Source organism: Phyllobates terribilis, unplaced genomic scaffold (genome assembly GCF_046119375.1).
Source record: "Phyllobates terribilis strain yellow unplaced genomic scaffold, ASM4611937v1 Scaffold_4__5_contigs__length_816908805, whole genome shotgun sequence".
Taxonomy (NCBI): domain Eukaryota; kingdom Metazoa; phylum Chordata; class Amphibia; order Anura; family Dendrobatidae; genus Phyllobates; species Phyllobates terribilis.
The window spans coordinates 413,101,009-413,124,443 of NW_027362764.1; positions in this window are offsets into that span (position 1 = coordinate 413,101,009).

The following is a 23,435-nucleotide window of genomic DNA, read 5'->3' on the forward strand; positions in this document are numbered from 1 at the left end:
AGGAACCTTCCAACGCCTAATGGAGTGTTGTCTGGGCCACAGAAACTTCGAGACGGTCCTGTTGTACCTGGACGATGTCATCGTATATTCCAAGACGTATGAGGACCACCTGAAACACCTGGCGGAAGTGTTCGAGGCTCTGGCGAGTTACGGCCTAAAGGTGAAACCCTCCAAGTGTCACCTCCTGAAACCAAAGGTGCAGTACCTGGGACACGTGGTGAGCGCTGACGGAGTGGCTCCCGACCCCGATAAGATCACCGCAATTAAGGGATGGCCAAGCCCCTCCAGCGTAAAAGAAGTGCGGCAGTTCCTCGGGTTGGTAGGCTACTACCGAAGGTTTATTCCCGGTTTCACCAAAAAGGCAGCACCTATGCAGGACCTCCTGATAGGCCAGTCCCGGAAGGCCAAGAACCAGAAGCCGCCCTTCAAATGGGAAGAGCTGGAAGAAGAGTCCTTCCGCCAGCTGAAGATGGCCCTCACGGGGGACGAAATCCTGGCGTACCCGGATTATAGCCAGCCCTTTATCCTCTACACCGACGCCAGTAACATCGGGCTAGGAGCCGTACTGTCCCAGATCCAGCAGGGGAAGGAACGAGTAATCGCCTACGCCAGCCGAAAACTGCGACCCACCGAAAGGAACCCCGAGAATTACAGCTCATTTAAGTTAGAGTTCCTGGCCGTAGTATGGGCAATCACTGAGCGCTTTAAGCATTACCTCGCTTCTTCCCGGTTCACCGTGTACACGGATAACAACCCGCTGACACACCTGGACACGGCAAGACTCGGTGCCCTGGAGCAGAGGTGGATGGCCCGTCTGTCCAACTACGAGTTCACAATTAAATACCGGGCAGGACGCTCCAATACCAACGCGGACGCCCTGTCCAGGATGCCCAACCTGCCGGACGGAGGAGAAGATCCGGAGGGACTGGAAGAAGTTGAACTCCCTGCGTTCCACCGTCATGGGACTATTCAGTATTCCCACCGGGTAAGGAGTAAGCAGGCTGCTACGTTGAACCCCTTACCCCACTACAACTGGGCGGAAACGCAAGACAGCGACCCTGCCGTCCGACTGGTGAAGGAGATGCTGACTCGGCCGGAGGCTCGCCTTGAACCAGACGCTCCGGAGGAAGCCAAACAACTATGGGCAGAGAAGAGTCGACTGTTCCTTTACAAAGGGAAGTTGTGCCGCAGAATGGTTAACTCCCGGACGCATGAATTACTCTGGCAAGTAGTGGTGCCACGAAGAGACGCAGCCATGGTGATGGAGGCATACCACGACGGAGCTGGACACTTTGGGTGGAAAAAGCTGGAGTTCCTGCTGCGCGAGCGGTTCCACTGGGTAGGCATGAGGGGAACCATCGAGAAGTGGTGCAGAGATTGTGGCCCGTGCAACCTGAGAAGGAAGGACCGAGCCAGCCAGAAGACTCCCCTGCAGTCCATCGTCACCCGGCAACCGTTGGAACTGGTAGCCTTGGATCATGTAAAACTGACCCCAAGCAGAAGTGGCTACGTCTACGCGTTAACCATCGTGGATCATTACTCCCGGTTCTTGGTTGTCGTCCCCGTCAAGGACTTAACGGCTCAAACAGCAGCTAGAGCCTTCCAGCAGCACTTCTGCCGTCCACACGGGTACCCGGACCAAGTGCTGACGGACCAGGGACCTGCCTTTGAAGCGGAGGTCTTCCGGGAATTCTGCAATCTGTATGGCTGCCGGAAGATAAGGACGACACCCTACCATCCGCAAACTAATGGACTTTGTGAAAAAATGAACCAGGTGGTAATGGATCTTCTAAAAACATTGCCCCTGGAAGAACGCAGTCTGTGGCCTGAGAAGTTGCCCGATCTGGTGGACCTATACAACCACATCCCGGTAGGTTCCACCAACTGTACCCCGGCTTACCTAATGAGGGCAAGACCTGGTAAGTTACCTGTTGACCTGGAAATGGGAGTCCTGACACCCGAGGACACTTCACCAGAAACAGACTGGGACACAGAGAGGCAGCAGCAGTACCGGAGAGTACAGAAGAGCGTGGAGCGAAGTCTCTGTCAGGCTAGGGAAAGACAAGAGAAGACATACAACCAGTATGCTCCCGCTGTTCCCCTGGTACCCGGAGAGCAGGTCTTGAAGAGGAAGAGACGGCTCCACAAGTTGGACGACCAGTGGGAGAAGGACCCGTACACCGTACTGCCCTCAAGCCACGAAAACCCAAAGGTCTGTACCATCAGTAAAGACGGAGGGGAAACCACAGCCATTGTATCCCGGGACCACCTGAAGAAGTGTCCCGAACAACTGAGGAACCCTGAAGAGGAACAAGAAGACCATCGACCCGTAGAGGAAAGGGAAGATATGGTTAGTACCGTGCTCGGGGACTTCCCTCGGTCTTGGACTCAAGTCAATGGTGCAGTTGTGGTACCCGTACTCACCTTCCTCCAACCATCATCCCAAGAACCTACGGAGCAACGGGTAGAGCTGGAAGAACAGCCGGTCCAGGAGGCAGAAGACTCCACACAAGCAGAACAGGAGAATCAACCCTCTGCTTATAGTGAGCCTGCCGTACCCCTAGTGAGACAAAGAGCCGGTAGACAGCTGCCCAGTTTACCCTTGACAGCTCCTACACCCTGTAGTTCAGGGCCAGACAGTCAGCTCCGTAGGTCCACTCGGGCCACTAGAGGCCAGTTACCCGCACGCTGGAGAATTTAAAGTGTATAAATTGTTTTATTTATGTTTTTCTGTGTCTTGTTGCTTGTGTATAATTTTGTGTTTCTAGTTATTTTTAGGAAACCTTGGTGGATTTACCGGGAATCCTTGTATATAGTTGGAGCGTAACCCAGGATGGACTAGAGACTGTTAAGGACTCGGGGTAGGACAGACCCCTACCTGGTTACGTCTCCCTGTGTTGGTGAAATGGACACCTTTGCTTTTCTTCAAAGACTGCATCCGGTTGCGGACACGCCGTAACCATCTTATGTGTTTTTCTTATAGTATTGTTATTGTTATACTTTGTTATGTTTTTCTAAATGTGTTTAGTCCCGGAGTACTAAATTTCACTAGGGGGGAATGTGACACCCCAGGGGTCTGGTTGCCACAGTGATAGAGATATTATGTCTGAGAGCAGGTGGGAGGTCCTTTGGTCAGGGATCCTGTGCATGCCACACCTCCTGCCCAGTCTTGGGAGGGGAAGAACTTCCCCTGTATAAACCCGGGGCTGAGACAGGGTGAGTCAGACAAGGAGAGTGGAGAAGAGAAGCAGCATAGGAAACAGCAGAGTTACAAGGAGTCAGGGGCTGGCAGCTACAGAGCTCGCCCTGACTAAGAAGATTCTTTACCGGACCCGGAGTCCGAGGCTGTGGGGACTAACTCCTACCCAGCAGCAGAATCCGTCGGGCAGGGGATTTCAGGTCCTCTGGCCCAGAAGCCCGAAGGCACGGTCACACGTGTGGGACCAGCACCGCCATCGTGGAGCGGAAGCCATTAGAAGGCCCCGAGTCACCGGCCATACGGGTGAGCACCACACGGTACACTCAGGGACGTGGGCTACTTACATCAGCTTCTAGCAAGGTAGCCAGAAGAGTACAGTCAGTTTGGGAGGCCTACAACTACGCCTGGCCAGGGGAGATCCCATCTGCTCAAAGACTGACCAGGCCCCGTTTGCTAGCAAGTACTCCGGGAGGGTCTGTCGTTGTTACCAGTAAAGACCCTGAACTACACCGCACCGTCTCTGAGTGGTTCCTGCTACCCCCATCATCCATGTCGGCTGCCCTGAGGCCATACCCCTCCCGTTGGGGGTTATACTATCACGCTGCACAATCCTACCACCGGCCTCAGCGGTCTGCCCTGCAGCAGCAGCTTCCTGGCTGCACTCAACGGGTGGCGTAGTCATCAACTATTTACTACTAATAGACTGCCGTCTAGTTTGACTCCCTGGGCACGGACCGGGTCACCGCCACGAGATTACAACCCTCCACGGATCCGGCTCCGGGTAAGCTCCCGCGTGCGCACCGCAGCGCGACACAGGCCCAGGGGCGCGTCATATGCAGTGAGTCCAACGGCTGACCAATTTTAGGAAAAACCCCACTAAGAATTTAAAGACGCACGGAGCAGGGCCACAGTAACAAGGTATGACATGTTCCCATTAGAAAGGAAAGGGTCTGCTATACAGTTATAGGGTATGCAGTGAGTCCAACGGCTGACCAATTTGAGGAAAAACCCCACTAAGAATTTAAAGACACACAGAACAGGGCCACAGTAATGACAAATTCCCATTAGAAAGGAGAGAGTCTCACATAGTGTTTGCCTATGCAGTGAATGCAAGGGCTGCCAAAAATTTGGAGGCACTTCAATGCCCCTTGGAAGAGACGTGGAGGAGGGCCACATAAAAAAATTTAACCATTCGAAAGGAGCAGGTCTCCTATACTTGTAATGCCCATGCACTAAGTGTATGGGCTGACAAACATTTACCTCTGGGGTGTATACATGAACATACTGTATAAAAAATTTTTTTCACATACTTTAACAAGCAGATCCACTAGCTCCGGGTAGGATTTGAGAAACCGCTGACCATGAGGTTAAGCACATGGGCCAGGCATGGTACGTGTGTGAGTGTTATGTTCTGCTACCAAAGCTAAGGAAAGAGAGGAGATCTGTCCCTACTATAGGACTCAGCTGAATCCCTACGATGTAACAGGGAACCTGATCCTGCGATCAGACCTGCTAAAGTCCTAATCTAGTCTGTACGGAGACCTATAGATGTGGGGAGGGAATCCCTACAAGTACTAAGGACTGGGAGGAATATGGGACACCTCCTAACAGAAATAGTAGCAGACAGACGAACAAACAAAATAGATAGAACATAGAGGTCCGTAGACCAAGCAAACTAACAGAGTTAGATACAGAGCACAGGCTAGCTAGAAAGTAGATATACAATGAAGTCCAGCAAAGCCAGAAGGGCGGAGCAGGACTAAATAGGCCAACAAGGTCATGTGACCAGCAAAGGAAAAAAAACCTAACAGCAAGGTTCTAACAGTACCCCCCCTTCTAAGAGGATCCTCCGGATCCCCTAGGACCAGGCTTATCAGGAAATCTCCTGTGAAACGCTCTGATAAGTCTGGACGCGGAAACATCATCTGACCTCACCCAAGAGTTATCCTCGGGTCCGAAACCTTTCCAGGCCACAAGATACTGCAAACTACCTCTATACCGTCTAGAGTCAAGGATGCGAGAAATTTCATATTCCCCGTCCTCCACCACCGGAGGAACAGAGGCAGAGGCGTCACCATCCGACACAACAGCTTTTTTTAACAGAGAGACATGAAAGACCGGATTAATTCTCCAGGAGGTAGGAACCTCCAACCTAACAGCAGATTGGTTGACAACCTGAAGCACCTTAAAGGGCCCTACAAACTTGGGACCCAATTTCTTAGAAGGAATCCTCAACCGCAGATTCCTAGAGGACAACCAAACCATGTCACCAACAGCGAACAAAACCTCCTGTCGTTTCCTATCAAAGTAGTCTTTAGATTTTCTGTTGGCCTCCTGAAGATTACCACGCACATCCGTCCAAACTCTTTCCAAATCACCGGAAAAATTCTCCTCCTCAGGCACGGCAGATCCCAACTTGGAGAACGACCCAAACGACGGATGTCTCCCAGAACAACAAAAAAAAGGCGAACAACCAGCAGAAGAAGATGTATGATTGTTCAGAGCAAATTCGGCAAGTGGCAGAAACTCAGACCACCCCTCTTGATTGTCTGCCACAAAACAACGCAAGAACTGCTCAACATCCTGGTTTTTCCTTTCTGTCTGGCCATTAGATTCAGGATGATATCCGGACGAAAACGACAAATGAATTCCCAACCTGTCACAAAAGGCACGCCAAAAACGAGCCACGAACTGAGGACCCCTATCAGAAACAATGTCAGTAGGAACGCCATGAAGTCTGACAATTTCCTTGACAAAGGCCCTAGCGAGAGTTTTAGCGCAGGGCAGTTTGACGAAGGGAACCAAGTGACACATCTTGCTAAAACGGTCCACGACCACCCAGATGACAGTAAAACCCTCAGAGGGGGGAAGGTCAGTTATAAAGTCCATAGCCAAATGTGTCCAAGGAGCACTGGGGACCTCCAAAGGACAAAGCAACCCCGCAGCAGGAGTATGTGAGGACTTAGATCTAGCACATATAGTACATTGGCACACCCACTTAATGACTTCCTTCTGCCATCCAGGCCACCAAAAACTGCGACCCACCAGTCTCTTGGTCTCAGAGATTCCGGGATGACCTGCCAACCGAGATTCGTGACACTCAACAAACAAATCTCTCCTAAAGGTCCCAGGCACAAACAACCTCCCATGAGGAGTGTTAGATGGGGCATTCTCCTGAGCTTTAAGAATCTCATCTTCCAAAACGGAGTCTAAAGCAGCTATCACAACACCTTCTTGTAAAATGTTTTCCTCTTTCTCAGCACCGACTATGGGAGAAAAACTGCGAGACAAGGCATCCGCCTTAACATTCTTAGTACCAGGGATGTAAGTAACGGAGAAATTAAACCGCGAGAAAAACAGTGCCCACCTAGCCTGACGGGCATTCAGGCGCTTGGCAGCATCAAGATATATCAGATTTTTATGATCCGTAAGAACCTGAACGGGAAATTCCGCACCTTCCAAGAAGTGGCGCCAGTGTTCAAATGCGAGTTTAATAGCCAATAATTCCCGATTACCAATATCGTAATTCAATTCAGTCTCCGAAAATTTTTTTGAAAAAAAGGCACAGGGATGTAATCCATCCCCGTTATCCTGAGACAATACTGCGCCAACCCCCACAGAGGAAGCATCAACCTCAACCAAAAACGGCCTAGTAACATCAGGCTGCATAAGGATGGGAGCAGAGGTGAACCTCTCCTTGAGATACACAAAAGCTTCAATGGCCTCAGAAGACCACTGAACCGCATCAGCACCTTTCCTGGTGAGATCAGTCAGAGGTTTGACAATACTAGAAAAATTTTTTATGAACTTTCTATAGTAATTGGCGAAACCCAAAAACCTCTGTATCGATTTCAAACCAATAGGCCTAGGCCATTCCTGCACAGCCCGAACCTTAACCGGATCCATCTCAAAACCTTTGCTGGAGATAATGTAGCCCAAAAAACTAATTCTCTGTACAGCGAACTCACATTTCTCCAGCTTAGCAAAAAGCGAATTGTCCATTAATAACTGTAATACCTCACGCACGCTCCGCCAATGAGACTCCAGATCTGGCGAATAAATCAAAATGTCATCCAAATACACAACCACATTTTTACCGATCAAAGGTCTAAGGATGTCATTAATCAGATTCTGAAAAAATGCAGGAGCATTAGTAAGACCAAAAGGCATAACCAGATTCTCAAAATGACCCACAGGAGTGTTAAAAGCAGTCTTCCATTCATCACCCTCCTTCATGCGCAACAGATTGTATGCCCCCTTAAGGTCAATTTTAGAGAACCACTTGGCCCCCAATAACTGGTTAAACAGATCAGGAATCAATGGCAGTGGGTAAGGATTGCGTACCGTAATTTTGTTACTCTCACGAAAATCCAGACAAGGACGTAAACCGCCGTCCTTTTTTTTTACAAAAAAAAATCCAACCGCCACAGGAGACTTAGAGGGCCTAATGTGACCGGCGGCCAAGCTTGTCTGTATGTATTCCTCCAAAGCCTTCCTCTCAGGAATAGTAAGGTTAAATAAACGACTCTTAGGAAGAGTCACTCCAGGGACAAATTCAATAGAACAATCATAGTCTCTATGGGGAGGCAAAACCTGCGATTCCTTCTCAGAAAAAACTCTCCAAAAATCCTGAATAGGAACAGGCAATTCTCCCCTATCCAAAGCTGCAATACGCCCGTTACAACACTTGTCATAACATTTATGGCTCCAGGATTTAATTTCACTGGTAGACCAATCGAGTACAGGATTGTGAAATTTTAACCAGGGCAAACCCAATATTACTGGAGAAGGCAAGTTATTCAACACTACCAAATCCAATTTCTCATGGTGAACACCATTAATAGTGAGAGGAAATTCACTGACCTTGAGAGTAATATTCTTCAAAGGGGAGCCATCCACAGAAACCACAGCAATGGGGGATGATAAAGGTTCAGGTTTTAAATTGAGTTTTTCCACGAATCCCCCATCAATTACATTCAGTGTAGACCCGCAATCAACAAACACCCGAAATTCCATCAATTTTTTCTGAGCAATCGTGGAAGCAGCTAAAAATACACCCTTGGAATTTAAACAGGCAATACGGGCATGACTGACCATTTTTTTTTCTTTCTTCATACGAAGCTCACAGCCTTTAATCAAATGACCAGATTTTCCGCAATAGAAACACAAGCCTTCCGAAAAACGACGGTCTTTTTCTTGAGAGCGAGGTGCCACCGATCCAATCTCCATCGGTTCACCACTGTTAATACACACATTATCATAACCAGAAACTGACATAGCAGAGGATTTGCTCTCATTAACCCTAGCACGCAGTCTCCTATCCACCCGTATAGCTAATTGCATAGCCTGTTGCAAATCCTCAGGTGTAGGATAAGCAATTAGCAGGTCTTTAACCCTTTCACTGAGCCCAGCAAGAAATAGACTTTTCAGAGCAGAATCGTTCCACCCTGTTTGAGTGGACCAACGACGAAAATGTGTACAATATTTTTCCACATTACCCGATCCTTGTTTTAAACGTCTCAACTCAGTCTCAGCTGATGCGACACGGTCAGGATCATCATATAATAGTCCCAAAGCAGAAAAAAAACTATCCACTGATCTGAAGCATGAATCACTAGGTTGCAAAGAAAAGGCCCACTCCTGAGGCTCTTTGCGCAAAAGTGACATTATGAACCCTACGCGCTGGGATTCATCCCCAGAGGACTTAGGTCTCAAACGAAAATACAATAAGCAAGCATTTTTAAATGAAAAAAATTCTCGGTGTTCACCAAAAAATAAATCCGGCAAACATACCTTAGGCTCCAAGAAATGTGCTCCAGGACAGTTACTCACGTGCTGACGGAGCTCGGCCACCTCCAGAGAGAGTCCCTGCAGGCGATGAACCAAATCCTGAACCGACACCATGATGGAACAGAAAAATCTTTCCTTAGAGAATTTGCTGGCTGGACTTACTGTTATGTTCTGCTACCAAAGCTAAGGAAAGAGAGGAGATCTGTCCCTACTATAGGACTCAGCTGAATCCCTATGATGTAACAGGGAACCTGATCCTGCGATCAGACCTGCTAAAGTCCTAATCTAGTCTGTACGGAGACCTATAGATGTGGGGAGGGAATCCCTACAAGTACTAAGGACTGGGAGGAATATGGGACACCTCCTAACAGAAATAGTAGCAGACAGACGAACAAACAAAATAGATAGAACATAGAGGTCCGTAGACCAAGCAAACTAACAGAGTTAGATACAGAGCACAGGCTAGCTAGAAAGTAGATATACAATGAAGTCCAGCAAAGCCAGAAGGGCGGAGCAGGACTAAATAGGCCAACAAGGTCATGTGACCAGCAAAGGAAAAAAAACCTAACAGCAAGGTTCTAACAGTGAGCTCGCCTCGCCTCAGAGCCACCACCAGGTTCCGGCCATTGTCAAACACAACCATGCCTGGCTGTAGGTTCAGTGGTGTGAGCCACAGATCTGCCTGCTCTTTCTGAGCTGTCCACATCTCTTAAGCATTGTGCAGTTTTTCAGCTAAGCATATTAGCTTCAGCAAAGCCTGTTGCCGCTTGGCCGAGACATTGCTGCAGTGCTTCCAGCTTGTGGTCATTTCGGAGATGGAGGCTGTAGAGGAGGAGGAGGAGGCTGAGGAGGATGAGGTGCAGGATCTGTAGACTGTGGGGGCAACCCTGATTGATCTAGGGCCCGCAATCCTTGGCGTCGGGAGGAAGTGTTCCGCACCAAGGTCTGACTGGGTCCCGGCTTCCACTATGTTAACCCAGTGTGCCATCAGAGAGATGTACCATCCTGCCTACAAGCATTTGTCCACGGTGGACTTTACCGGTAACTGCGTTGTTGAGAGCACGGCTAATGTTTTGGGACACGTGCTTGTGTAATGCGGGGACGGCACACTGGGAGAAACAGTGGTGGCTGGAGTACCAAGGGACGGCCGCCGCCATCAGGTTGCCGAATGCTTATGTCTCCATGAGCCTAAAAGGCAACATTTCGATCGCAAGCAGTAGTGAAATGTGAGAATTTAGTATTGTGGCCTGTGGGGCGTTGGCTGCATATTTGCGCTTGCGTTCCAAGGACTGGGGTATGGAAAACTGAACGCTGCGCTGGGATAAGGACATGGACGTGCTTCCTGATGCTGCTACTTGAGAGTGTGCAACGACTGGTGCAGGGCAGGAGGCGTCTTCGCATGCACCATGGATAGGGGATTGGCTTGCATGCACAACAGCGGAAGAAGCAGTGGTGCCACCCGCAGACAGTGTATCTAGACACTGGGGTTTGGCCCACAAAGTCGGGTGCTTTGCTGCCATGTGTCTGATCATGCTGGTGGTGGTCAGGCTGAACGTTTTTCCACCCCTGCTGATGCTGGCCTGGCAGGTGGTGCAAATGGCCTTTTTGGGTTTATCGGCAGAGTCTTTAAAAAACAACCAGACTCGGGAAGACCTAACAGTAGTACTGGCAACTTCCTTCGTGTTGGTGTTACAGGGGGTAGGTCGCCTGCCTTCTTTCTGCGGCCACCACACTGCTTCTTTCTGCCTGTTGGGGTGCTCTGCCTCCCTCCCCCTGTGTGCTGCTGTCCTCACTCAGCATGTCCTCCTGCCAGGTTGAGTCAGTTAGTATATCATCCACCACCTCGTCTTCCACTTCCTCACCCTATTCCTCCTCCTGACTTTCTGGCAATTGTGTCTCATCATCGTCCACCTCTTGTGACACTTTCCCACCGTCGCCTTCGTATGACCATGGCTGCTCAAATATTTGGGCATCGCTACACGCGATCTCCTCTTGCCCCGCTTCAAGTGGACCGGGCGAGAGGCCCGAATCTATAAATGGAAAAGTGAACAGCTCTTCTGAGTGTCCAAGTGTGGGATCAGTTGTCTCTGGGTACTCAGCATGGTGGGAGGAAGGAGCATCAGGGTGAGGAAAATGCGGTCCAGACTCATGGCTACTGAGAGTTGACCGTGTCGAAGACAGGGTGGTGGTGGCTAAGTGACTGGAAGCATTATCCGCTATCCAACCAAAAACCTTTTGACACTGCTCTGGGTTCAATAGTGGTGTGCTGCGGTCCCCTAGAAATTGGGACAGGAAGGTCAGGCGAGAAGATGTGGGTGTTTGTTGTGGCACAATTTCGGCTTGCCCATGGCCTTGTCCTCGGCCTCTGCATGCACCATTACCATCACGTCCAGTTCCACGTCCCTTGCCACGTGCCTTGCCCATTTTAAATGGGAGACAGTATCTTCCACGCTCACTACAAATGACTGAGTTTGGAGCGAACTTATATGTGATCCATGTGATAGAGAAAACTGAGTTTTAAATACCTGGCCTGTAGGTAAGTAGTTTGAACAGCAAACTGCAGTGAATTGCTTCAATTACACACTGAAGGAAATTTTTAATGGAGGCCAGAAATGGCAGTATTTTCTGACAACGTATATGTGATCCATTTGACGGAGAAAACACGGTTTTAAATAGCTGGATTTCAAGCGCTCTAATATGGAAAGGACCTGGCTGTATTCTGCAGTGCCAACAAGCAAATGGTGCAGAAAAAATGGTGTTCACTGGATTGCTTTTTAAACAAATAATGAGGATTAAGATCCAAAGAAAAGTATTCCTGGCCCCTGAGACCTGGGCCTTTGTATAGAAATTTCTAACAGCAGCAGAAGGCAGAATTGGAGTGGGGTCTCTTGTGCTATATGCACTGCAGTCTGCTATTTTTACTGCCTGCCTATACACCCTGCCTGCCTGATATCTCTGCAGATAGATTAGTCCTCAGAAGGACTGTTTGTTAAGATAGATTTGTGTAATGTGCGTTTTTTCTCCCTACACTACCTCATACACAAGCAAATCTGTCCCTGACGCAGCAGCACCTCTCCCAAAACAAGCAATAGGTGCAAAAAAACGGTGTTCTCTGGATTGCTTTTTAAGCAAATAATGAGGCTTAAGATCTAAAGAGAAGTATTCCTGGCCCCTGAGACCTGGGCCTTTGTATAGAAATATCTAACAGCAGCAGAAGGCAGAATTGGAATGGAGCCTCTTGTGCTATATGCACTGCAGTGTGCTATATACACAGCCTGCCTATACACCCTGCCTGCCTGATATCTCTGCAGATGGATTAGTCCTCAGAAGGACTGTTTGTTAAGATGGATATGTGTAATGTACGTTTTTTCTCCCTACACTACCTAATACACGTTCAAATCTCTCCTTGACACAGCAGCAGCTCTCCCTACACTGTCTGATCCGGAGTGACTGTGACGAACATGGCTACCCCAGGTCTGATATAGACCTGATGACGCTGTGCGGCCAGCCAATCACTGTAATGCCCACAACCAACATGGCTACGGCTTTAGAGTGCATGGCAGGCAATCCCTGCATGCTCATTGGCTCTCTAAAGAGCGCCAAACATGAAGGGAAGGGACCCGAGTTCCCGCCCGAGCAACCCGGAAATACACCGAGCAGTAGCGAGCATGCTCACTCATCACTAGTAATAATCCAAATTAAATACTTTCTCCTTCAATATTGTTACGCAAGAAATCATGAAAATCTCCATGGTGGTCTATAACCTCAATACAAATATGAAATATATGTCTATTATAATAATGGGAATTCATAGACATTTACAGTATAAGCGTGCTTTTAATCAATGTTATGTCAAAAGAGAACAGATAACTGAGTGCAGAGGGCTAAGGTACAATTGTTTTTTTCCTGCAAATATAGGATTAAGTAAATTACAGTAGGTCTTTGAAGACACATAAAAGATACTCTAAACTACGAAAAATGCAGTACAAATTTGTTAAGCAAAATGCATCAGAATGTAAAACTTGCCAGAAAAAAAAGCGTTAAACATATTATGGAACAAAATTATATGTTTTTTCTTACCTTTTTGGTATATGTACAGTACAGTTCTGAAAAGAAAGCCTAGCAAAATATATTCAAAAAGTGGACTCATGATATGACAAATTAAAATAAAATGTGCACTTTTTAGTGCAAAATGTTGTGGCATACATATAAGCAATGGGGTGATGTAAGGAAATAAAGTAGGAGAAATGTCTTTAAACAAGTCTTGCAATCTGTAACAAAATTATCATAGCTCGTGCAAAATTCTGATAAATTGAGAGCACCTTGCATTCTTTTCCACTGTTAAATAAATATTCACATTGTACATCACCATTTCTCTGATTGTATGTAGAGGCAAAATGTCAAAGTTTATTCTACAATTATTAGTGCTGTCTTATTGACATTGATGATAAATATCTAAAAAGTGAAACCACACTGAAAATAATATTACTTCTAATGAATTGTACACATCAGACACCCAAATAACAAAAAAAATAATTCAATATTCCTGCATATAGAAATAGTAGAGACAATGAAAGTAGATCATATCTGTAACTTCTAGGATGATTGGAATTAGAGAATTTCCAAAACCCTATGTCATTAGAAAAAAAGTCAACACAGAAGTTAATTGATAAAATGAACCACACATCACCTCAGAACTAGTGTTGAGCCACCCCCGTAGTGTTCGGGTTCGGTTCGGTTCGTTGAACACTGGGATGTTCGTCGAACACCGTCGAACACCGTTGAACACCGTCGAACACCGTTAAAACCAATGGCAGGCAAACAAAAACACATAGAAACACATAGAAAACACATAGAAAACACCTTCAAAGGTGTCCAAAAGCTCACAAACTGCTCAGAAGACACTCTCTTTAAAAAAGCCAGCCGGCAATTCATCAGCAGCATACACCGGTACCCGACAATTTAGAACAGAAAGAATAGAGCATCACACATAGATTAGATAGATAGAAACATGTCAGTCACATATATAAGAAGTACAGTGACAGTGTTGGTTACTGTACTTGTCATTTAGCGTTAAAGGATTTATTTAAAAAAATAATAGTGTTTTCATGCACCGTCTCTTTAAAAAAGCCGGCCGGCAATTCAGCATCAGTACCCGACAATTTAGAATAGAAAGAATAGAGCATCACACATAGATTAGATACATAGAAACATGTCAGTCACATATATAAGAAGTACATTGATAGTGTTGATTACTGTACTTGTCATTTAGTGTTAAAATAAAGGATTTATTTAAAAAAAAATTGGCGTGGGGTTCTCTGTAATTTTAGTCTCTAGAGGAGGTTAAGCAGACGGCTGGGGCAGATGTTTGAAGCCTGGCAAGGGGGTAATACCCACGGAGCTTCCCAGGCTACTAATATCAGTCCCCAACTGAATACCTGGCCTTTACTAGCTATTAAAATGGGGGACCCCAAAAAAAATGACGTGGGGTCCCCCCTATTTTAATAGCTCGAAAAGGCTAGGCAGACAGCTGGGGGCTGATATTAATAGCCCAGGAAGGGTGCGATGAATATTGGCCTCCTCCCAGGCTAGAAACACCAGCCGTCAGCCGCCCCAGAAATGGCACATCCATAGCATGTGCCAAATCTGGCACTTAGCCTCGCTCTTCCCACTGCTCTGTAGCGGAGGCAGTGTGGTAATAGGGCTGGGGTTCATGTCAGCTTATAATAATGCCAGCTGACATCAAGCCCAGGTTAGTAATGGAGATGCATCTATAAGACACCCCCATTACTAAACCCATAGTCAAATTAAAAAAAAACACAAACACCCAGAATAAAGTCCTTTAATTGAAATAAACACACAATTCTTTATTGTTCTAAATTAAACCATACTTACCATCACGCCCATTCCAGCTGAAGCCAATGTCTACTGCAATAAAAGTAAAATAATAAACCAACATCATCCTTACCTTTCCATGGTTCCCACGACGGCTCCAGCTCTGCTACATTCACATGACAGGCTGGATCGCAGCCGAAAGCTGCCATCCAGCTTGCCATGCCGCAGACACTGAGAAGCGCAGGCATGCTTGCCCTCCTCAGTGTCTGGCTGTGACGGCATAAAGATGAGCCGAGGTCATGTCCAATGAACTCAGCTCACCTCATGCACGTCACTGACAGCGTGGGAGAATTCTCCTGTGCTTGCAGTGAGCGTGAGAGAATTCTCCTGCTGAAGCGCTGAGCGCAGGAGAATTTTCCCACGCTGTCAGTGACGTGCATGAGGTGAGCTCATGTCAAATGAACTCAGCTCACCTCAAGCACATCACTGACAGCGTGGGAGAATTCTCCTGCGCTCAGCGCTTCAGCAGGAGAATTCTCCCACGCTGGGATGGCATTGAGATGACAGGCTGGATCGCAGCTGAACGCTGCCATCCAGGTTGTCATCCTTCAGAGACACTGCAGAGCGCAAGCATGCCTACGCTCTGCAGTGTCTATGAAGGATGGCCTGCTGGATGGCAGCGCTCAGCTGCGATCCAGCCTGTCATCTCAATGCCATCCCAGCGTGGGAGAATTCTCCTGCTGAAGCGCTGAGCACGGGAGAATTTTCCCACGCTGTCAGTGACGTGCATGAGGTGAGCTGAGTTCATTGGACATGACCTCGGCTCACCTGGATGCGGTCACAGCCAGACACTGAGGAGCGCAAGCATGCCTGCGCTTCTCAGTGTCTGCGGCATGGCAAGCTGGATGGCAGCTTTCGGCTGCGATCCAGCCTGTCATGTGAATGTAGCAGAGCTGAAGATGTCCTGGGAACCATGGAAAGGTAAGGATGAGGTTGCTTTATTATTTTACTTTTATTGCAGAAGACATTGGCTTCAGATGAAATGGGCGTGATGGTAAGTATGGTTTAATTTAGAACATTAAAAAATTGTGTGTTTATGTCAATTAAAGGACTTTATTCTGGGTGCTGTGTTTTTTTAAATACTTTACTAGAAATTCATGGCGGTCATGTCTAATATTAGCATGACCCCAGGAATTTCGGACTTAGGGCCAGCTGATAATGCCAAGCTGGCCCTAATTCCTTTATTACCCAGTGAGCCACCGCACCACGGCCCTGGATAAGTTGGGTATAGCGCCAGAAGATGGCGCTTCTATGAACGCGCCATTTTCTGTGGTGGCTGCGGACTGCAATTTGCAGCGGGGGGGGCCCAGAAAGCTTGGGCCTCCCTGCGCTGCGGATTCCAGCCCCCAGCTGCCTAGATGTACCTGGCTGGGCACAAAAATAGGTCGAAGCCCCACATATTTTTTTTGTTTAATTATTTCATGAAATTCATGAAATAATTAAAAAAAAAAGGGCTTCCCTATACTGTTGTGCCCGGCCAGGTACAAATAGGCAGCTGGTGGTTGGGGGCAGCCCGTTCCTGCCTGCTGTACCTGGCTGGACACAAAAATAGGACGAAGCCCCATGTCAATTTTTTTCAAATTATTTCATGAAATTCATGAAATAATTAAAAAAAGGGCTTCCCTGTATCTTTTGCTTCCAGCCAGGTATAAATAGGCATCTGGGGGTTGGGGGCAGCCCATTCCTGCCTGCTGTATCTGGCTGGAAACAAAAATATGGCGAAGGCCACGTCAAATTTTTGGTGAAAAATTCAATAAAAATAAAAAAAAAAAAAACACATTTAGGGACTGCATCTTTATTAACCCCTCCTCGTGAGGGGTTAATAAAGATGCAGTCCCTAAATTATTATTTTTTTTTATTATTTTTTAATTAATTCTTCCCAAATATTTTGACGTGGGCTTCGCCATATTTTTGTATGCCAGCCAGGTACAGCATCCAGGAACGGGCTGCCCCCAACCACCAGATGCCTATTTGTACCTGACCGGACACAACAATATAGGGAAGCCTTTTTTTTTTAATTGTTTCATGAATTTCAAGAAATAATTTAAAAAAAAAATACGTGGGGCTTCGCCCTACTTTTGTGTCCAGCCAGGTACAACTAGGCAGCTTGGGGCTGGAATCCGCAGCGCAGGGTGGCCCAAGCTTTCTGGCCCCCACCCGCTGCAAATTGCAGTCCGCAGCCACCCCAGAAAATGGCGCGTTCATAGAAGCGCCATCTTCTGGCGCTTTACTCAACTCATCCAGGGCCCTGGTGCGGTGGCTCACTGGGTAATAAAGGGGTTAGGGCCAGCTTGGCATTATCCGCTGGCCCTAAGCCCAATATTAGACATGACCGCCATGAATTTCTAGTAAAGTATTTAAAAAAACACAACATGCAGAATAAAGTCCTTTAATTGAAATAAACACACAATTTTTTAATGTTCTAAATTAAACCATACTTACCATCACGCCCATTCCAGCTGAAGCCAATGTCTTCTGCAATAAAAGTAAAATAATAAAGCAACCTCATCCTTACCTTTCCATGGTTCCCAGGACATCTTCAGCTCTGCTACATTCACATGACAGGCTGGATCGCAGCCGAAAGCTGCCATCCAGCTTGCCAAGCCACAGACACTGAGAAGCGCAGGCATGCTTGCGCTCTGCAGTGTCAGGCTGTGACGGCATCCAGATGAGTCGAGGTCATGTCCAATGAACTCAGCTCACCTCATGCACGTCACTGACAGCGTGGGAAAATTCTCCTGTGCTCAGCGCTTCAGCAGGAGAATTCTCCCACGCTGGGATGGCATTGAGATGACAGGCAGGATCGCAGCTGAGCACTGCCATCCAGCATGCCATCCTTCATAGACACTGCAGAGCGCAGGCATGCTTGCGCTCTGCAGTGTCTCTGAAGGATTACAACCTGGATGGCATCGTTCAGCTGCGATCCAGCCTGTCATCTCAATGACATCCCAGCGTGGGAGAATTCTCCTGCTGAAGCGCTGAGTGCAAGAGAATTCTCCCACGCTGTCAGTGACGTGCATGAGGTGAGCTGAGTTCATTGGACATGAGCTCACCTCATGCACGTCAATGACAGCGTGGGAAAATTCTCCTGCGCTCAGCGCTTCAGCAGGAGAATTCTCTCATGCTCACTGCAAGAACAGGAGAATTTTCTCACGCTGTCAGTGACGTACATGACGTGAGCTGAGTTCATTGGACATGACCTCGGCTCATCTTTATGCCGTCACAGCCAGACACTGAGGAGCGCAAGCATGCCTGCGCTTCTCAGTATCTGCGGCATGGCAAGCTGGATGGCAGCTTTCGGCTGCGATCCAGCCTGTCATGTGAATGTAGCAGAGCTGGAGCCCTCGTGGGAACCATGGAAAGGTAAGGATGATGTTGGTTTATTATTTTAATTTTATTGCAGAAGACATTGGCTTCAGCTGGAAAGGGCGTGATGGTAAGTATGGTTTAATTTAGAACAATAAAGAATTGTGTGTTTATTTCAATTAAAGGACTTTATTCTGGGTGTTTGTGCTTTTTTTTTAACTTTGACAATGGGGTTAGTAATGGGGGTGTCTTATAGACGCCTCTCCATTACTAACCTGGGCTTGATGTTAGCTGGCATTATAAGCTGACATCAACCCCAGCCCTATTACCCCACTGCCACCGCTACAGGGCAGTGGGAAGAGCGAGGCTAAGTGCCAGAATTGGCGCATCCTATGTATGCACCATTTCTGGGGCGGCTGACGGCTGGTGTTTCCAGCCTAGGAGGGGGCCAATATTCATGGCACCCTTCCTGGGCTATTAATATCAGCCCTCAGCTCTCTGCCTAGCCTTTGCTAGCTATTAAAATAGAGGGGACCCCACGTCATTTTTTGGGGGGTCCCCCATTTTAATAGCTAGTAAAGGCTAGGTATTCAGCTGGGGGCTGATATTAGTAGCCTGGGAAGCTCCATGGGTATTACCCCCTTCCCAAGCTTCAAACATCTGCTCCAGCCGTCTGCTTAACCTCCGCTAGAGACTAAAATTACGGGGAACCCCATGCCAATTTTTTTTTTAACAAATCCTTTATTTTAACACTAAATGACAAGTACAGTAATCAACACTATCACTGTACTTCTTATATATGTGACTGACATGTTTCTATGTATCTAATCTATGTGTGATGCTCTATTTTTTCTATTCTAAATTGTCGGGTACCGATGCTGAATTGCCGGCCGGCTTTTTTAAAGAGACGGTGCATGAAAACACTATTATTTTTTTTAATAAATCCTTTAACACTAAATGACAAGTACAGTAATCAACACTGTCACTGTACTTCTTATTTATGTGACTGACATGTTTCTATCTATCTAATCTATGTGTGATGCTCTATTCTTTTTGTTCTAAATTGTCGGGTACCGGTGTATGCCGCTGCTGAATTGCCGGCTTTTCATGTTTCACTGTGAGCACTGTTCCCATCGATTTGGGCAACCACTGTAATGCCACAACCACCATGGCTGTGGCATTACAGTGAGTGGCATACAATCCCTGCATGATTGGTGCTCTAAATAGCGCCAGACATGCAGGACACGCTTTTGGTGCACGAACAGTTATCGAACATAACCTCGAACAGCCGAATATTTTGCAAATCGTTCGCGTTCGTCGAACGAGTCGAACACCGCCCAAAACAGCTCGAATTTGAGATTGGCTAGCAGTTCTAGTCGAACACCGCTCATCTCTACTCAGAACTCTCTACGTACTTCAGAATATGAATTAACCTGTGCTAAAAATAGTAGTTAGTACAAAGATGCCATCATTTAAAGTGATTCAGAGTAACTCCATTTTTGAAAGTTATATCATTGAGCACAGTGAAAATGGTCATCAAAAAGTTGATTCAATTTGGTAGAACAATGACATTACATAGAACTGGATGTCCCAAAAAATGAGGGATAAGAAGAAAATTGGTCCAGGAGGCTGCCAAGACGCCGATAACAGCATAAAATGAGCTGCAGGAATTTCTGGCAAATACTGCTTGTGTTCTGCATGTCAATAAATGAATCTGTTACTGTAAAAGTCAGAAGGCCGGTAAAACCTAGGATTTACAGGTCAATCTGGACATTTACTGAGGCCGTCGGTAAAAGCTCAAAATGAAAAGTAAAATTGGACTTTTACCTGTCAAGTCTTCGTAAATGTTAGCATTTACCGTCGAGCGTGGTAAAAGTCAGAAATATCAGGTGTGAAGATGGAACATCTGACTTTAACCAAGCACAGTTGGTAAATGTGCACATTTACCACGTCTTCTTGGTAATTGTCAGAAGGCCGATAAAACCTAGGATTTACCGGTCAATCTGGACATTTACCGAGGCCGTCGGTAAAAGCTCAAAATGAAAAGTAAAATTGGACTTTTACCGGTGAAGTCTTGGTAAATCTTAACATTTCTCAACAGCGTTGGTAAAAGTCAGATGTATTCCATGTAAACGAACGATTTTGGACTTTTACCTGAGCGAATTGGTAAATCTTTACATTTACCAGCATGTGTTGGTAAAAGTAACTACCAGCATGTTTTGGTAAAAGTAACTTTGAGTCACAGAATTCTGACTCTTACCAGCAGATGATGGTGGTAAAAGTTAACTAAACGCAATTTCCGATTCTGATGGAGGCCTTAATCGTTAGAAATATTTTTATTCTTCAAAATGCAAATGCTAATGAACAAATACAAATAGGAAAATGCAAATACAAAACATTTATGTAGGAAAATACTTCTCAAAAATGACAAATTACTGCAAATACAAGAATAACGCAACTTCAAAACTATGTAATTCTGAATTCAAATAGGAAACATTTATGTAGGAAAATACTTCTCAAAAATGTCAAATTATCGCAAATACAAGAATAACGCAACTTCAAAACTATGTAATTCTGTAATTGTGACTAGGGATAAGCGGATAGAACCGTCCAGACCCGTTATCCGAGCGGATAACAGGCTGTACGGATACGGATAATCCCGATATCTGTCGGATATATCCGTGCCTTCGATAATGCATGTTTCATGCATCATCGGAAGGCATGGATGGTGCGAGTGTGCAGGGCAGACAGGTATAAAGCTAAATTGCTACTTACCGGAGGTTTCCCAGGTCTCGTCGTCCGCGTTCTCCTTCCGGGTCTCATGACTGCATACGTCACCACGCAAGTGACGCATGCGTAAGTCATGTGACACAACTCGTGTCACATGACTTATGCACCTGTCACTTTCGTGGTGACGTATGCAGTCATGTGACCCGGAAGAAGGAGGATGCGGCCGGCCGACGAGACCTGGGAAGCCTCTGGTAGCCTCCGGTAAGTAGTGATCTTTAAGTGGCGGAGAAGGGGGGTCCGGCCAGAGGGCGGGATGACCCTAGTGGGCGGGGAGTTCCTACTGCAGTGAATCAGCGAGGATCTCCTCGCTCAGGTGTGCCCCGGCCGAGTCCCCACCATCACTGGTGATGGCAGGGATGCCCACCGGCGTGCAGGGAGTCTCCCCCGCATCACTGGTGATGCAGGAGGGATGTCCCTGCACATGGATAGTTGTCCCATAGACTTATATGGGACACGGATAGGATCCGGATCCACTCGGATCTCGGTCTTATCCGTACGGATAGACGGATATCCAGCTATCCACTCAACTCTAATTGTGACCCGTTAAATTGCACTTAATTTTTCATCTCAATGAAAAAGACATACAACAAACACAAAAGAGGACCTATTTGTTGCAACACGGTTGGGAATTGTGACACTTTGAATGGCACTTCATTTTTGCCAGCCTACAAACACATTTCTTGTTCAGGCACTTCTTTAAACAGTTGCATTTCTTCCATCTCTGACCTCCCAACAACGATTGTTGGGAAACCGCCGTGCGAAGGCTGATCTGAACTTTTTTCACATCCTGCAATCCTATGAAATTTTCCTGACAGATGGTGAACTGATTGCGATAATATAATGCATTTAGGATCCCAGAGGTAGTCCCCACTTGGTAGAAGTCATCTTCTTTTTTTTATAATAATTGCAATGATCGACTTAGGGTCCATTTTTGAACGGTCGACGTCTGGAATTCTGATTCTGATGTTCTGTCCAATGTTAGGTTCGGGTAATTTATGACTGGAACGTTTCAACATTTTCTTGGCCTGTGTTTCAAGTCCTTCTCTTGCAGCTTTTTGAACTCTTCTGACTGCACCAATTCTTCTATTGATTGTATGCGAAATCAAAACGTCAGGTTGCTGATCATCATGAAGTTCTCCATCTTTCTTAGAAGGCTTTGACTCGACACTTTTTTCTTTTAGGTCTTCATTATTCTTGGATGGCAAAATTGGTGGAGTTTCATATGCTGTTAAGGTGTGCGGACAGTTGGATAAGTCCAAAGCTTCTCCTTCCGTTGTGAACAGCTGATGACAGTTGGATTCATCCAAAGCTTCTGCTGCTGTCGGTGCTGACGTGTGATGAAAGTTAGATTCATCTGCCCCTTCGGCTTCTGTTGGTGATGTCGGATCACTAGGTTCCTCTTGCAAACCAACAAACATTTTTTCAAGATCTTCTTCTGAAGAGAGATTTCTGATCCCATCACTAGGAATTTTGGAGGTAGCTAGACCCATCTGCATTGGTACTCTGAACATAGCTTCATAGGGCGAGCATTTTATTCCCTCATGGTATGCTCTATTTTTCATTGCTTGTACAAAGCGAAGGCCCTCAGACCACTTGGGTGTCTTATTTGTTTCCATCCACGTTGACAACATGTTTTCAATGTCTTGATTTGCTCTTTCCATGGAGCCTTGGGACTGGCTGTGTCTTGGTTTATCATGCACTATTTTCATATCAGGCCACATCGCGCACAAACTCTGTATGACCTTGTTACAAAATTCCCTCCCATTATCAGAATGCAGAATACACGGGGCACCAAAAGTGGAAAAAATGTCAAGGAGGTGGTATGCAACCTCTTCTGCTCTTTTAGTGCATAAAGCACGCAGAAGAACAAATTTAGTGACGTGGTCTTGATAGACGAATATGAACTTGAAATCATTATCACAATTGGATTGCATGTCAATGAGATCGACTTGAGCACGAGAATTCATTTCACTGTGTAGGATGGGTTTCACAACAAGGCCTTTTTTGGTAATCTTCTGTTTTTTCTGGCATGGCTGTCAGAGTCGCAGATAAATAACTATTGACTCCGTTGTGACATTTTTGAACTTACGGTTCACCTCCTTTAGGATCCTGGTCCGACCTCCGTGGCTGGTACTGATGTGCGCATTATGAATGACACTAAAGAATTCTGCACACCGAACGTAATGCAACACGTTGTCTTTTTCACACGAGATTGGTGCAATTAACTTTTCATCACTTCCGACGGTCATGATGTCGTAACTCTTCAAACGCCTGTAGTGAATACTCTGTTTAGGTACCGCCACCTTAGCCTCCTTCACTTCTTTTAATATATTCTCGTATTTATCGTCCGTGAGATAAAAATTATTATCTCGCTTTTTCTCCACCACTTCATTCAAGAGCTCCGAAAAACGATCTTTCATTTCCTCACTCATGATCTGACAATCAGCTAGTGCCT